A 12,101-nucleotide genomic window follows, 5' to 3' on the forward strand; every position below is an offset into this window, starting at 1 on the left:
CTCTTTTTTCCCACTGACTACCTTATTGTATTATAAGATACAACTCAAATGCCAGCTCATCTATGAAACCTCTGATGACCCCAAAAGGGAAATGCTTCTTTGGTGATTTCATTGTATATAGAAAATTGGCTTATATTTTGTAGAAGGGAAAAATGTTTTTCCTTTTATCCTTCTGAATTCTTACAAGATATCCTGTAATAAAGGGTGCATTAATGAGAAAAGTAAAAAAGAATATAATTAATGTGTGTACCTAATGTAGGTACAAGAGAAAACCCAGAGAAAATAGTAACTCAAAAGTGTGGCTTTAGAATTCAGGATTAAATACTACCTTATTAGGGAAAGGGGAAGGAGGATGCAGGCCTCTTAGAACTTTTTTAGGAAAGATGAATGGGCCTTTAGAAGAATAGATGGGAGGTATGCATATATTTATGACAAAGGTTGTCTGGGTGCAGTGTTGACTTCTAGTCTTCTTTCCTGTGATAAGAGTCAATCTTCCCTGGTTGATGAAACTCCTTGGGACAAGATTTATGACAAGTGAGTTTCTTTTGGAGGATCTGTCTTTAGGCAGGTAAGAATTCAGAGAAAGCCTCTCACTGTGTATCTACAGTTTCCAAGTGCCCATAGCGCAAAACAATCAAAGTGGCATATTTTGGGATGGCATGTCCCAAACTCCAACAGTCATGTTTTGGGGAAACATATTCTGTTACCCTTCAATTTCCATTATTGTTCTTGCCTGGTTATATTTTACTTGCTATGTGTTTCCCCAGGAGGTTCAGTGATCTTTAAGTACATAGAAAGTGTTTTAGTTATCTTTATTTTTCACTTTGATTACCACTAATGAGCCTGAGGTCACTAATATGTCAGAGTAGAAGGTAGGAAGAAAATGGAAGTGAAAAAGAGAACTAACATTTCTGAACCTCCTGCATACTAAGTATTTTTACAAGTAGCAAGCAATTTGTGGCCAGATTTTTTTCCTTAATATTTTGTGTAGCCAAGACAAATTCTGTGTTTGGATACCTTTGTCTATGGTAGGTGTCTAAAAGTCCCACAAATTCCTACTCTTTTATACTCATCTGGATTTGTTAATTTATGTGATCAACCTAGTTTCTAGAGTTGAGTTAGTGACCTTTGCTTTACATATATGTTATGATTTCACATACAGTCCTTAGAAACCTGCTTTATTATACCAGGTTTATAGATGAAGAAAGTGAGATTCCTCAATGCTAAAAAATTTTCCCAACGTTGTTCTATTGATCTATCTAGGGGAGATTATTTTTTTAAAATGATATCACCAATTCCAGGAATTTTTAACTAAAAGTTGACGATTAACTAGAGAAGTAGAAACTATTGCCAAAATAAATTTCATTCCAGTTGATTGACATGCTCAGTTAATGTGAGCTATCGGCTTCAGCACTTAATCGATAGCTATAAGGGAACCATGACCAGTGTGAAGATATGGAAAAATAGCTTAGTTACATGCCTTAGCTTTATAAAGAAAATTAACAAGAATGGGTTCATAAAAATAGTCTACACTATATAGATGGTTTATCAGTAGTTACTGCTTCATAACATCTGAGATATGAATAGTGTCAGTTGTAGTGGCAATAGTTAGGTACTCATGGAAAACATGATACTCTAAGAAATAACAGCATAATTAAAACATGGGGAGGAGTGAAGGGTATACTAGGTATCATTTAAAGGCAGATCATCGGTACTGATTGTCTTCATTTCGACAAGACATGTTTGCTTCCAGAATCTACAGCTTTTCTGACAACATTTAACTGGACTTAAAAATATATGACAGAGACCAAGTCCTCCCAAAGGTAAGAATCCATTTGTGCTGTTATTCCCAGGGAGGATTTTGATACTGGTACTGAAGCTGGTATGTGAGCTCAAGAGAATGGAGCTCAATGACAACATAGGAAATGAAGGCCGCTGCTATCCTTAAGACTGAAATTCAAAAGCAAGATAAAAGGAGTAATATAAAGTACTATTTTCTTTTTAGGCTCAACTTTTGTTATAGCTAACCTAAATACAAAGTCTGTAACATATCTATAACCATATAAATATTGGTAATCAGGGTCTCTGACCATATGTAGTAAAACATGGTGAAGTGTGTTTTGTTTTGTTTTGTTTTAACCTCTTCATAGTTAACATATATTTTGTTTTCAAGGATGGAAATATTCTTATTTAAGAAAATAAGCCATTTTTTTAAATGTTGATGATAATAAGCCATTTGGGATAGAAGTTCAGATGCCAATTGAAATGAGTAGGCTAGAACAAAATATGAAAATAGAAATCCATGATTTTTCTGTATTAAAAATTTAATAGCAGTTTGGAGAAAGAATAGAGTCATGAGGAAAATGGGAAAGATGAGGGGATTGATTTCAGAGAAGTGCAATACTATGGATGCAGTAGTTTCAAACATGATGATTAATACCATAGTTCTATTAGAATATTTACATTGTAAATCTCCATATATTTTCAAAACCTTTGGGATATGTAGGTACTTCATACAAAGGTCATGCCAGAGTGAAATATTTGTGGAAGAGGCTTGAAGACTACATTTCTGTAGATACCCTTAAGAACAGAGCTAAATGTACTGGACTTCAATAAAATTTATAAACTAACATGATTAAGTAGGAGTGTAAGTCAAAGACAAAGAGGACCATAAGCCATAATCCTTTATTGCTTTGAGTATTTGCAGAAATTTTCAGAAGGTCATTGATATTCTATAATGTACAATGGCTTTCCAATTGATACTACCTAGAACTTTGGTGATACAAAGTAAAACTGAGTAAGAAAGAAAAAAAAAGTCTTAATTTTTGTTGAAAAACACTGGAGGATGGACTATCCTTGAAGAGGAAGATAATCCAGGTTTCCTACACACTTAGGAAAGAATATCAAAACAGATTAATTAATTTCAGTAAATTTTCTGAGGTTTTCATTTAGAATTCCAAATTGAAATGCAAAATGAATGATAAGTCAATTGAAATGAAAGTTTTTTTTCAAATTGGCAATAGTTAACTGTAATCAGTTAAAGAATGTATCAACAAATTAATTGATAGTCTAATCAGAAGTGCGTAAAAACTTTGAAATAAGGGCACAGGGCAAAATATGCACGAACAGACTAAAATACTGACCTCAAAATACATCAATGGATAAAAATAGAAAGTGTTTTATCTCTTCTGCTTCTTTTAATAACAAGGATCAGATCAAGCAAAAGGCTTCCTTTGCTCTTCGGCTCCTTAAATCAGAGACTTCAAAGAATTAAGTCTCTGTTCACATCATTAAGTGATACAGGAGAAATCTAAGTGGACGTCAGCTTCAGAAACTGAGTGTCCCTTCGTCCTTGATCAGCTGGTGAGTCCGAATACTATTTGTCTCTGTCAAGCCTGCACATCTCAGTACCTGCACTCTGGAGTCCTTGCTTGGTCCATGTTTCTGGGCTGAAGGGATGCTTTTCAGAGTATTGACTACTGTGAGCTTGACAAGTTTGCCCTTTTGACAAGGTGAGAGAGGTCATTATATCCACCATTGGGATCCACAAAGCAATTCTTAAGGAGGTTTGAGCCAATATTTTTACAGTTGTACATCAGGGATATTTGAAACACAGACAAACCTTGTAAATAGTACAGATTTAAAAAAATTATTTTTAAAATATAGCTATCAACAGTGTTTGTCTTTTTAATTGCCCACAGCACTATGTCAGTAACACTAAATATGTGTTTTACTGATTTATATGAAAATGACAAAAATAATTACTGCATCTTAAGTGCAATTCTCAAGAGATATTCAGCTGAGAAATAGCATATATTAACAAAATGACTATTCAGTGTCTAAGTTAACTCCTAAAACAGTTAAGAAATATAAGCAGAACAAGGTAGAAATTTTTTTTTTTCAGAACAATTCTCAGAATAAAGTTAACTTTTCTCAATGATTATTGAAAGATGCTTAATCTTTGAAATTAAAAAAAAAATGGGGCGCCTGGGTGGCTCAGTGGGTTAAGCCACTGCCTTCGGCTCAGGTCATGATCTCAAGGTCCTGGGATCGAGTCCCGCATCGGGCTCTCTGCTCAGTGGGGAGCCTGCTTCCCTCTCTCTCTCTCCCTGCCTGCCTCTCCGTCTACTTGTGATCTCTCTCTGTCAAATAAATAAATAAAATCTTTAAAAAAAAAAAAATGAATCACTGACCTGGTCTTGAACCTTACTAGAAGATTCATAGTGTAATCAGAGAAAAAAAAAGGGAGAGAAAAATTAAAATTATTTCATAATTCAGTTTTCAATTTTTTTAACAGATTTTATTTATTTGACAGAGAGAGGTCACAAGCAGGCAGAGATGCAGGCAGAGAGAAACAGGGTCCCTGCTGAGCAGAGATCCTGATGCAGGGCTCCATCCCAGGACCCTGAGATCATGACCTGAGCTGAAGGCAGAGGCCCAACCCACTGAGCCACACAAGTGTCCCCAGCTTTAAATAATTAAAGATATTTTGTTCTTTCTGTTGTCCCAAAAGTAAAGAGAATGCATTAATTATCTTTTGTGGAAATCAAAGAACTGTGTCACTGAAATAAATTTAACTGATTTGGTTTAAGATGTTTTACCATGATCCCAGGTGACTAGCATAATGTCAGCATTATTTTTCTAATATACATGTTTTTATACACAAACAGCAATGCTTTCTAATAAATAACCTGTATCTTTGTAAGTTCCAGTGTTTCTTAAACCAGTCTTACCTGGTATGGTTGCATAGGGACTTCACATTTTTCAAAGCACAGCTGTAGTTTCATTAGTATTACACAAAATTTGTGAAAAGTAACCAAGCCCCCCTCACCATTTTTTTCCACAAGAGGTTTTTAAATCTCTAGGGCACTTGCATTTGCCATGAAATATTGTAACAAACACTCTTAAAGTAATTGAACTGGAATACAGGAGAAATATTCTTTCCTACAGTGTTTTTGGGAGACCTGGAGGACTGTAGTTTACTAATTTACTTATTTGGAAAATAAAGGAAAAATGTCCAGAATATTTGTTGAATATATCTCTATCAGTGGAAAAGCATTAAGAGAACCCTTGGATAAATAAATATGAAAACTCTTTCTGAGGTATTGTCAATTGAATTGTATTATTTCTTCTCCTCTCTCTCTCTTCCTCCTCCTTGTTTTCTTCTTTAGAAAGAAAATATTTATTTATTTAAGAGAGAAAGCAAGTGTGGGGAGAGTCAGAGGGAGAGAATCTTCAAGCAGACTCCCTACTGAGCATGGAGCCCAACTCAGGGCTCAATCCCATAACCCATGAGATTAGGACCTGAGACAAAATCAAGGCTCGAACACTTAACTGATTGAGCCACCCAGGTGCCCTTTCTTGTTTTCTTTTTTTCTCTTCCTCTTGCACTTCTCTCTTCTTCCTCCTTTCTTATGCTGTATCACCCTGGAAGCTATCAATGTACTGAGTACAAACAGCATGTGTTCACATGGAAATCAAAATTGGTCTCATACTCTAAATGACAAATCATAATGGATCTAGAAGATCATAAAATAAAAATTTAAACTCAACTCCATGATCTCTTTCTTTCAAAATCTTAACTCAGGCCTCTTTCAAAATCTTAACTCAGGCCTCTTCACAAATTCATGTGGGTAACATATTAGTTTTATTAGAAAATGTGTAATTTTGGAGTAAATACTTCTTTTAAAGTGACTTTTGTTTCTTGACAAAAATCTCAAGGTCTTTAAAGACAAAGAGAGATATGGGATGATTCCACATAAAAGGTTATAGTAATATGATACTAAATGGAACCAGTAATCCCAGATTGGATCCTAAACCCCCAAATAGATACTCTAAAGGACTTTGTGGGGAGTTGGTTAAATCTGAGTATACTTGCTATAATTAGATTATAATTTTGTGTCACTATTAATTGTATATTAATTTTTATATATTTTATACTTTATATTTTTATACTTTTATTGTTATGTAGGAGATGTTAGAGAATATCCTTATTTTCTAAAAAATATACACAAAACAGGATGAGCTGAAGATGGTGGAGAAGTGGATCATGGGTGCTGCAGAGGGAAGGGAGATAGGAGAGAGAAAGGAGCACACAGGGAATCACACAAGGAAAGCATTTCCCCAAGGCCACTGAGTGGGAAAATAAGAGGGTTTGATTTTCATGAGTATTACAACCACAGGGCTCAAAGACTGGAGTTTTGGACATCTGTGGCAGAGCAGATGTGGAAGCCTGAGGGGCGATGCAGTGGAGAAGAAGGGCAGATAGTCGAGGGGGGCAGATGGTGTGATCTGAGGATTCCCTGGGATACACTGGGAGAGATGATTTCCCCTTCTTGGAGTGTATCTGAGAGAGGTGGCATTGCTTCTTCAGAAACAAAGAAGCAAGCAGGTTGCCTCTGCCCCTCAGCATAAACTAACTTCAGTAAACAGCACAGCACCAACGGAAGCATAAACGGCTCATACCAAACCCCTCCCATCTGTGCTTTGCAGGTTCCTATTTCTCAGGTAAGTATGTTTGGGAAAAGTATGCTTTGGGGGACCCACCCCCTGAAGACTAGCATAAACTGCCACCTCAGCACACACATTTATTGACCATAGAGTGCTGCAAAGCTTCAGCTGTAGTGGAAATAGCATCAGGGTTCTTTTAACTAACAGATCAGAGCACACCAAGTTAAAACTCTACACTCTAGCCAAGGTCCAAATACTCACTGAAGCAAAGAGAAACTCTATAGAAGACTGACCTGATGGGGAAATGAAGCCAAAACACATAAGCAGAGTGTACATAGCATACACTAGAGATTTTTCCTCAAGTGCCAGGCCTTGGACAGTATATGACTTCTTCTTTGTAAGGTCACTGCTCTCAGGAGCAGGAAACATACAAGGCTTTCCTAACATAGGGAAGATGATAGAGACCTAGACAAAATGCCAGGACAGAGGGATTTATCTCAAAAGAAAGAACAAGGAAAGGTCATGGTCAGAAATCTACTTGTAAGAGATATATGTAATATGCTTGATCAAAAATTTAAAGCAACAATTATAAGGATACTAACAGGACTTGAGAAAAGCATATAAAACACAAAGGAGTAACTTACTACAGAGATAAAAGATCTAAAAACCAGTCAGGCTGACATACAAAATGCTACAACTGAGATGTGAAACCAACTGGTTATAATGACCACAAAGATGGAAGAAACAGAGGAATGAATGAGTGATATAGAAGATAAAATTATGGAAAATAATGAAGCTGAAAAGAAAAGGACAGAAAAATATCAGATCATGAATGTAGACTTAAAGAACTCAGCGATTCCAGAAAGTGTAATAACATTTGTATCACAGAAGCCCCAGAAGAAGAGGAGGAAAATGGGGCAGAAGGTTTGTGGGAGGAAATTATAGCTGAAAACTTCCCTAACCTGGGAATGGAAACAGACAATCAAAACTAGGAGGAACAGAGAACTCCCATCAAAAACTCTCCCACTAAAAAAGGGAATTATAGGCTAATATCCCTGATGAACAAGGATGCAACCTTTCTCAACAAAATATTAGCAAATTGAACCCAACAGTACATTAAAAAATTCATTCACCATGATCAAGTGTGATTTATTCCTGGGCTCAATATTTGCAAATAAATTAGCATGATAACCACATTAACAAAAGAAAAGCTAAGAACCATATGGTCCTCTCAATAGATGCAGAAAAAGTATTTGGCAAAATATAGCATCCACTCTTGATAAAAACCTTCAGCAACAAGTAGGAATAGAAAGAACATGTTTCAGTTTCAACCTCACAAAGGCCATCTATAAAAGACCTTTAACTAATGTAATCCTCATTGAAAAAAAAAAACAAAACAGAATTTCTCCTCTATGGTCAGAAATAAGATGGAGATGTCCACTCTCACCACTGTTATTCAACTATAAGTTCTAACCTGAGTAATCAGGCAACAAAAATAAATAAAAGGCATCTCAATCATCAAGGAAGAAGTCACTTTCACTATTCACAGACAACATGATACTCTATGTAGAAAACCTGAAAGACCCCATGAAAAAATTGCTAAAACTGATACACAATCCAGTAAAATCACAGGATACCAGATCAATGTACATAAATCTGTGGCATCTTTTTATACAAATAAAGAAACAGCAGAAAGTGAAACCAAGAAATACATTCCATTTATAATTGGGTCAAAAACAATAAGATACCTAGAAATAAGCCTAATGAAAAAGGTAACAGATGTGTACTCTGAAAACTACAGAATATTTATGAAAGATATTGAAGAGGACATAAAGAAATGGAAAATATTTCATGTTAATGGATTAGAAGAAAAAAAAATAGTGTTACACTATCTATGTTACCTAAAGCAAACTACACATTTAATGCAATTCCTATCAAAATACACCAGCATTTTTCACACAGCTAGAACAAATGATCCTTAAATTTCTGTGGATCTCCAAAAGACCCCAAATAGTGAAAGTGATCATGAAAAAGAAATGCAAAGCTGGAAGCATCACAATTCTATACTTCAAGTTATATTACAAAGCTGTAGTGATTAAGACAGTACTGTGTTGGTGCAAAAATAGACACATAGATCATTGGAATGGAATAGAAAACCCAGAAATGGACCCTCAAATCTATGTCAACGAATATTCAACAATGTAAAAAAGAATATCTAATGGAAAAAAGACAGTCTCTTCAATAAATGGTGTTGGGAAAACTGGATAGCAACATACACAAGAATGAAACTGGTCTACTTTCTTTTACTATACACAGAAATAAATTGAAAATGGATGAAAGACCTAATTGTGAGAAAAAAAACCATGAAAATCCTAGAAGAGAATGCAGGCAGCAACCTCTTTGACTGTAACAACTTAAACATGTCTCCGGGGAAACAAAAGCAAAAATGAACTAATGGGACTTCATCAAGATTAAAAAGCTCTGCACAATAAAGAAAATAATCAAAAAACCTAAAAAGTAACCTATGGAATGGGAAAAGATATTTGCAAATGAAATATCTAATAAAATGCTAGTACCCCACATCTCTAAAGAACTTATCAAACTCAACACCCCCAAAATAAATAGCCCAGTTAAGAAATGGGAAGAAGACAAAAATAGACATTTTTCCAAAGAATACAACCAGATGGCTAACAAATACATGAAAAAATGCTCACTCTATTCATCATCCAGGAAATACAAATCAAAAATACAGAAAGATATCACCTCATAACTGTCAGAATGGCTAAAATTAACAACATAGGAGACAACAGGTGTTGGCAAGGATGTGGAGAAAGAGGTAAAAATACACCTATACTACTGGTAGGAATGCAAACTTATGCAGCCACTCTGGAGAATAGTATGGAGATTCCTTAAAAGTTAAAAAATAGAACTACCCTAAGATCCGGCAATTGCACTGCTTGGTATTTACCCAAAGGATACAAAAATTATGATTCAAAAATATGCATCCTGATGTTTATAACAGCATTATTAACAACATCAAATTATGGAAAGAGCCCAAATATCTACTGACTGGTGAATAAAGAAGACATGGCATATGTATACAATGGAATATTACTTAGCCATTAAAATAATGAAATCTTGCCATCTGCAATGACATGGACAGAGTTAGAGTGTATCATTCAGAAAAACACAAATACCATAGGATTTCACTCATATTTGGAATCTAAGAAATGAAACACATGAACATGAAGGGGGGAAGAAACAAGCAAACCATAAAACAGACTCTTAACTATAAAGAACAAGCTGAGGGTTGCCATAAGGGAGGTGGGCAGGGGGATGCGTTAAATGAGTGATGGGCATTAAGGAGGGCACTTGTGATGAACACTGGGTGTTGTATATAAGCAATAAATCACAAATTCTACTACTGAAACTAATTACACTATATGTTGACTAACTGAGATTTATTTATTTTTTAAAGATTTTATATATTTATTTGACAGAGAGAGATCACAAGTAGGCAGAGAGGCAGGCAGCAAGAGAGGGGGAAGCAGGCTCCCTGCTGAGCAGAGAGCCCGATGTGGGGCTCAATCCAGGACCCTGAGATCATGACCTGAGCCAAAGGCAGAGGCTTAATCCACTGAGCCACCCGGGAGCCCCAACTAATTGGAATTTAAATAAAACATATATATATATATATATATATATATATATATATATATATATGCACTAAAGTATTTAGGGATAAAGGGGAACCACTTTTAATTTAATTACTTGTAAATGGTCCAGCAGAAGGGAGATAAAAATAGAGGATAGATAGATAGATAGATAATAGATAGGTAGATGATAGATAGATAATAGAATTTATTCTTCCTAAATAGTGTATTTGTAAAGGGACATGCCATTAAGAATCTATAAGGAGTAAGGTGTTATTTCCATATGGTTTTGATTTGAATTTCCCTGATGGCTCATGATTATAAACATTTTTCATGTGTCTATTGTCTGTAGTGTCATTTGCGGTTATCTTCTCCCATTCCGCAGATTACTTCCTTGATTTTTTGACGGTTTCCTTCACTGTGCAGAAGTTTTTTTGTTTTGTTTTGTTTTGTTTTGTTTTTTGTTTTTGTTTTTATCTTGATGAAGTCTCAAAACTTCATTTTCTCTTTTGTTTCCTTTGTCTTTGCAGATGTATCTTGAAAGAAGTTGCTGTGGCCAATGTCAAAGAGGTTATTGCCTAAGTTCTCCTCTAGGACTTGGATGGATTCCAGTCTCACATTAAGGTCTTTCACCCATTTTGAACTCATGTGTGTGGTGTAAGAGAATGGTCAAGTTTCTTTCTTCTATATATAGCTGTCCAATTTTTCCAACACCATTTATTGAAGAGACTATCTTTTTTCCATTGGATATTTTTCCTGCTTTATTGAAGATTATTTGACCATAGAGTTGAGAGTCCATCCTCATCTCGGCTCTCTACTCTGTTCCATTGGTCTATGTGTCTTTTTCTGTCACTACCATCTTGTCTTGGTGATCACAACTTTGTAATATAGCTTAAAATCAGACAACGTGAAGCCCCCAACTTTGTTTTTTTTTTCTTTTTCAACACTCTCTTGGTGATTCAGGATCTTTTCTGGTTCCATACAAATTTAAGGATTTTTTGTTCCAGCACTTTGAAAAATGCCAATGGTAATTTGATCGTGATGACGTTGAAAGTATAGATTGCTCTGGGCAGCATAGACATTTTAACAATGTTTATTTTTCCCATCCACGAGCATGGAATGTTTTTCCATCTCTTCGTGTCTTCTTCAATTTCTTTCAAGAGTGTTCTGTAGTTCCTATAGTATAGATCTTTTAGCTCTTTGGTTAGGTTTATTCTAAGGTATCTTATGGTTTTTGGTGCTATTGTAAATGGAATCAATTCTCTAATTTCTCTTTCTATAGTTTCATTGTTAGTGTATAAGAAAACAACTGCTTTCTGTGCATTGATTTTGTATCCTGCCACATTAGAATGGCAAAAATTGACAAGGCAAGAAACAACAAATGTTGGAAAGAATGTTAAGAAAGGGGAACCGTCTTACACTGTTGGTGGGAATATAAGTTGGTATAGCCACTTTGGAAAACTTGCGGAGATTCCTCAAAAAATTAAAAATGGAGCTTCCCAATGCCTCAGCATTCTGCTACTGGGTATTTACCCCAAAGATACGATGTAGTTGAAAGAAGAGCCAAGTGCACCCCAATGTTCACAGCAGCAATGTCCACAATGGCCAAACTGTGTAAAGATGCCCTTCAGCAAATGAATGGATAAAGATGTGGTCCATATACACACTAGAATATTACTTAGCCATCAGACAGGATGAATACCCAGCTTTTGCATCAACATGGTTGGGACTGGAGGAGATTATGCTGAGTGAAATGAGTCAAATTCTCATATGGTTTCACTCATATGTGGAGCATAAGGAATAACATGAAAGACATTAGGAGAAGGAAGGAAAATACAAAGAGGGGGATCAGATATCTTAGAACACTGCATCAGAAACTGATGATATATTGTATGGTGACTAACATAACATAATAAAAAAAATAAATAAAACTTAAAAGAAAAAAGTTCCTTCATGAGTACTTTATAGTTTTCTGAGTATAGATTCTGTGTCTCTTTG

The sequence above is a fragment of the Mustela nigripes genome, chromosome 5 (assembly GCF_022355385.1).
Source record: "Mustela nigripes isolate SB6536 chromosome 5, MUSNIG.SB6536, whole genome shotgun sequence".
Taxonomy (NCBI): domain Eukaryota; kingdom Metazoa; phylum Chordata; class Mammalia; order Carnivora; family Mustelidae; genus Mustela; species Mustela nigripes.